This window comes from Melanaphis sacchari, unplaced genomic scaffold (genome assembly GCF_002803265.2).
Source record: "Melanaphis sacchari strain LSU unplaced genomic scaffold, SCAv2.0 Contig65_pilon_pilon, whole genome shotgun sequence".
Classification (NCBI taxonomy): Eukaryota; Metazoa; Arthropoda; class Insecta; order Hemiptera; family Aphididae; genus Melanaphis; species Melanaphis sacchari.
This window is the reverse complement of record NW_020271469.1, coordinates 2,544,991-2,551,628: the sequence shown is the minus strand read 5'-3', so window position 1 is coordinate 2,551,628 and position 6,638 is coordinate 2,544,991.

Sequence of the window (6,638 nt, the reverse complement as noted above, 5' to 3'; positions counted from 1 at the left end):
TAATCGAGAAATTTTCAGTGGGCCGCTCAAAATAGGGACCGGTTATGAGTGTTTAGTCATACATTGATTTTTAGTAATGATAATAAATTAATGCAAACATTAGAAGAAAATATAGCATTGAATCGAATTATTAAACCCTGTAATAACTGTAATCAAACCTTGCCTAGTCGGCGCTAATGCTCTCATGTATAAAATATTTAAAAAAAGTTTAAAACAAAATAATTGTTGAAATAAAACTGCACCCAGGTACTATTTATTAACTTATTTTAAGTTAATACTCTTATAAAATTTAAACTTTTTTCTTAACTCTATGCATATTTAATTTAATTTAAATTTTTATTCAACGACATTTTATGCAATAAATTATTATAAAGAAATATTATCTAAAAAAAAAGATAACATGGTCATATGTAAGAAAAAAACATAAATTAAGGATATTAATAATAAATGATATTAGAAGTATAATATAACTAAATCAATATAAAATAATATGTACTTTATAATTGTGTATACATTGGAATCAATAATTTAAGAAAATTGGCTAGGACAATATAATATAGAAAATAACAACTAGCTAGGTAACTAGACATTTTTAATGAACTACTCGTTTAGGATTTAAATCTAAAAAAATTGTTTCTTCTTATCCCTACAAGATGGTTAATTAATTATTCAGTAGAATAATATGAGTATTATTTAATGATGTAATTTACCGTCTGTGTTTATTTATCACAGATAATAGTGCTTATAAAAATTACATAAAAACAATGGAAATAAGTAAGAAAAACATTATAAATTATCTATAATTTTAATTGATTGTTATTAAGTTAAACTTATTGATAATCAAAGATCCAATTATTCTGACTATGTTTTTACTTTAATATTATGTACCTATTACATTTCAATAACCAACCAATATAAGCAAACAAATTTATCTTTTTACACATGCGACAGTTTTAAACCCAAAAAAATGTATAGTGAACTTGTATGTTGAGACATTGAATAAAATTTATATACTTATAATCAACTAATAATATTTACCATCATATATGGGAGTAGCGAGGGTGTGGCAGGGGGAGCAAATCCCCCCTATGTTTCAAGCTAAATCTCTTATACCAAACGTGTAAGTTTTACTTTAAAATCGAAAGTTCGCCACTGTCCCTCCTCTGATTGAAATCCTAGCTATGCCCATGCCATCATATACAACTTTATACAATCATATCTACACCAATATATTATCATATCCTGAATTTGAGGACATAAAATCAAACGAAATAATATTTATTTGTTGTAATTATCATTTTATTACTATTACAACACAATGGTTAGAAATATATCAATATATTATATTAAGACGCTTTTATTTCTTATAACTAAATATTAATATAATTCTTTAAAAATTAATTATACTGTTTAATCACATTGAATAATTATTAAGAATTCAAAATTTAAAATGTTATGTTTAAATATTTTTTGCCAATACAAATAAAAAAAAAAAACAATTATTACCACAAAAATTTAACACAAAAGCTAATTATTTATGTATAACATCTTTTTATTTTATTCTTTATCTAGTGAATCTTAAAAAAAATGGTAAAAATAAAAATTTAAGTATAACTCAAAGCTTAGAATTTTTTAAATTATGTAGCACACATTTAAAAATTATTTTAATTTATAGAATCAAAAAAGATCTTAGACAAATATAATGGTAATTTATTTTATGTAATAATTTTTTACAGTTTTAACTATAAATAAAATAAATTGTAATATATTTTAATATAGGTTTAGTCTTAGTGATTTATTTTATTGTTTATGATTGAAAATACAGTAAAACTCGCTTAAGACGCTCTTTAAGGGACCAGCTCTCTAAAACGTCTTATGCGGGAAAGCGTCTAATGCGGGAATGAAACAAAATGATGTGGTTGAAATATCGAGTTTATTTTTTATTATTAAACATAATTTAATGAGAAATACACTTATAAATTAATTATAATTACAATATACATACATACTTATATTTTTGTGCTACTGAATTTAATTTTAAAAAATATTATTATTACATACATATTTTATTATTGTTTATTAAAAAAATGATCTATTTTTGATTGTTTAAGGTTCTGACAATGTGTTTCAGCAAGAAAGTTTTCAATTTTATTAAGACAACCTAACATTTCTTCGGAATTTTCAACACAGGATAATACTTTCCGAATTTCCGATAAATGTTGCAAACCAGTAGTTATTGTAGGAGTAGATACTGGAAAGTCTTGATCTTCTTCTTCTTGATCGTCGTCTTCTTTCTCATTGTCCACTAAGTTCGTATCAGCGATTATTTCATCTAAAGTCCGAGTGCTACTGGTTACGAGTTCATCATCTACTGTTGCGTAATCAGCAAAGTTTTGCAGAAGCTGAAAGTCCTCTTCTTTTAAAGGCGAGCTATCAGCCTGTTCAGAGTTGTTCAACACACCAAATGCAGCTTTCCGAAAACAGTTTATTCTATTTTTATTTTCACAAAACTACTAAAATTTATCGTAATCTGCTGAAAAAAAGAGCGTTTTACCCGATTAGACAGAGAAAAACTGAGCGTCTTAACAGGTGATTTTTACATTGACTAGTATAGGAAATGTCTAGGGACCGACTAAAAACAGCGTCTTATGCGGGAAAGCGTCTTAAGCGAGAGCGTCTTAAGCAAGTTTTACTGTATTTAATTAATCTTAAATGAATCTATTCTAATACTGGGCAGTATTATTTAATATGTCTTAAGTATAATTATCTGAAGAACAATCCACATCAAGCCATACCTCTTAACACTAACATTTTACAAACTCTATTTAATCGAAAAAATAATTGATAAGTTTATTATTAGACGACTTTTATATTTAAAATTATTTTTAAAAACATTGAAGAAATGACTGTACTGAAAATTAGAATATAAATTTAAGTGTACTTTCCTCATTAATATCTAGAACAATTGACTGTAATTAATATGGTAAATTTAAAATCAATGAATTATATATGCATGCAAAAAATTATTTCAACTAATATAGTGTATCAGCATCAATTTATAACAATATCCTAAAGTTTATTTGTAAACTGTTCTTGATTTTTTTTCTACTTGAATAACGATTGGTTGAACTAATATTTTATAAAATATTACATGCAACAATTATTTATTTAAACTCATAAATATGTACCTTTAACTTATTATTAATAAATTATAAAAAATACTAATTATCTTTAGCAACGAAATGACGAGATCTATTAGGTTAGTTTTAAAGAAAATACTTATAAAATTATAAACCTTTTTTTAGAGTATACAAAACAATACTACAATCACCAAGTCTCCAATCTTAAAGCAATGAGAGGATGTATGTATTCACTTATGAAAACGAATTAATAAAAACTTTTAAAAAAAAAAAATTAGTTGACTTAAAAGCTACATATTAGTTGCGGATGAATAATATTGTTCAGACCAAGACTATTACGCAACAACAAATTTCTTTATCAAAATATTAATTACCGACATTAAGTTAATAAAAACCATGTTGAGTTGAAAACACAAAATATTTTCCTTCACCACTTTTTCAAAACTTAGGACAAGCAGCAAAAATAAGTTGAAATTTTAACACCTATTATTAAATAATATGGAATCCTATATAGTTCTTGTAAAAATATCATACATATGGTTACATTATCTTCTTTATCATATATTACGCACTGAATATCAGTGGCGAACCCAGGGGGTGAACCCCGGGTCCGAACTCCTCCCCTTGGCTTATGTCATAGTATTTATTTTTATTTTTTAAAGTTACCCTGAAATTTTCATCAAATTTTATTGATTAGATTGATTATTAGATTTGGTGTTTTATGGTGTTTTATTGATAACAAGTCAAATTCGATGTATAGATACAATTAATATTAAGACTAATGAATAATGACTATACCATAATTTAACTGGCATAATAATAAAAATTAATTTACATTGTAAATATAAATTTAAATATGTAAAATATGTGTATTAAATAATATGATTTTGTTCATTAAGCAATAAAATGTATGTATTATTTAAGGAAAAGAACAGAAAAACGGTAGATAAAAAAAATTTTAACCCCCTCCCCCCTTGAATAAATCCTGGTTGCGCCACTGCTGAATATATTTAATTCACTGTGAATATAGAATTAAATAAATAAATCTTGCATTAATCCCATCTAAAAAAACAGTTTGACTAGAACGTTAATTATATTTATGACCACTTTCTGAATTTCTCCTGAACCATTATTTAATTCCACGACCGTGCTATTGGATTTAATTTAATTTACTCATACAAAAAACCTAACAAACGACTTCATATTTATAAATTATTTAATGTATTAACTTAAAGCAAAAAAAAAAAAATGACCACTAAACAAAATCTTCATTTTTATTTTTGTTTGTAGCCTCACAATATTATAATTTAGGTACAGGCAAATGGTGCTACGAAAACTACTACAGTTAAGATAAACCAATCAACACATCTGATACAACAATAGGTAGGTACTTAAATCAATTAGTGATTTCATACGTACCGCAATAACTGACAGAACTTATTAATGTTATTGCAATTTTATTTTAAGTGCCTAATTAGTAATTGCTTTTCCACTCATATGTATTTTCTAAAACAGAAAATTCTACTCTAACCTGTTGAAAAAGTGATGTACCTAAGTTTCTAAATTATAATTGTAAGTACGTATGTTCCAAGAGTAAATCATAACTTTTAAATTAAGTATTTATTATTTAATTCTATCATAATCAAAAATATTATTATATTTTACAGATAAAACATCAAGATTAAACAATAGTGAATGTACAGAAAATAAATAAGTTAAAAATAAATATTATAAAACATTAACCGATTTATATTATTTTTCTCTCGTAAAATAAACGTACCTATATTAAATATTTAACTATAGTCTATAACTCATTGAAAAAAAAAATACAATAAATCGATGCAAAAAAAATACAATAAACTTACTTTATTTAAATGAATAGAGAACTGTTATGGGTGTGTTAAATTTGAATTAAATTAAAAACAATTGTATGTATCTACACGAAAAAACCAAAACGAAAGTCAGCAAAACAAATAGTCATGCTGGATTTGTATCATATGCATACAACTTCTAAAATTCTTGCCTGGCTATAGGTTCGAATTGTATTCCGTAACTTAATTAAAACTATAAAATTAATATACAAGAATTATTTATTAAATTCAAAAATAAATAAAGTTAAAATTTACCTGGTTACCTGGTTGGAGATATACCATAAAACTAATCCGATTGATACATAATTTATTGAAATCAAACTTTTATCGCTTGAAATTGATTTTTGCAATTCACAGATTTTTTTCAAAAATGTAAATAATTAATCTTTTGTATCTTTCCTTTTTCCATTCTTCACAATTTGATTATTCAACTGTTCGACTAAGTAATTCTTTAATCTTATACCTGCTTAATTTTAAACTGGCTAATAATTTCAATTTTTTTTCTTCAAACTCTTCATGAGATATAACATATAAGTAATGAATAACAATAATAAAACTTTCCATTCACTATTTTAAAATCAATATTATGTCATAGATAAATTGTTTTCTTATTTTCAGTTTTTAAAAAATTGATTTTATTTCAAAGAAAATTATTAGGTAATTAAACATTATTATAAACAGATGTATCTATTACTTTATTTGAGCTAACGCGTTGTTTACAATTCAGAATATCGATTTAATTTCTAAATATATCGTTTTGTATATTTATCAAAACTAAAGTTAGTATTTATTTCGAAAACTTTCTAAAATTCTGAGATCCATATAATTATACGCTAAAACTACATCATGACAACAAACATTATAAGAATTTAAATATTTATTTAGAATTAAGTTGTAATAATAAATATTAGTTCCAAACTTATATATTATTACATAACATATATATAAAATTAATTTAAAATAGGTATCATTTAATATTTACCTTTAAAGTTTAAACGAATAATTGATATGTTTACCCCCTACATAATTCACAACAATAGTATTGTAATCTTCAACATCATTATAATTTACGTGGTGACGTGGTACCTATATCAAATAGTTAGCATGATATTCTACTAAGTATACAGCTGCTCAACTCATATTATACCTACAATATACGCCACAATTTTATAATTCGCAGACTAAGTTAATGTCGTTGAATTTACTTCTCGCACAAAAATACCTAAATAAAAAATTTAATTTCAAATGCCATTTATAATTTTAAAAAAACATCTATTAATCATTATACCTGTCATATTTATCATAATTCATGAGATTCAAATACATGATTTAATATATCAATTTTAAACCATTTGACTTTCATCGTATGATATATAGGTAGGTACCTATATCCATCTATTTTCTAGACATTATAACCTTTGAAACTAATATAGGTTAATCTTTTTGTGGAAAATAAATTATTAGTTATCTATGAATATTAACTAAAATTTAAAAAAACACATACACTCCTATATAATATATTTTAATATTTTACAAGAAATATTAGATTATTTTTTTAAATGTTTACATAATAATATTTTAAAAACTTTAATTTGTCTGTAGTAAACAATAACAAATGATAAAGTTA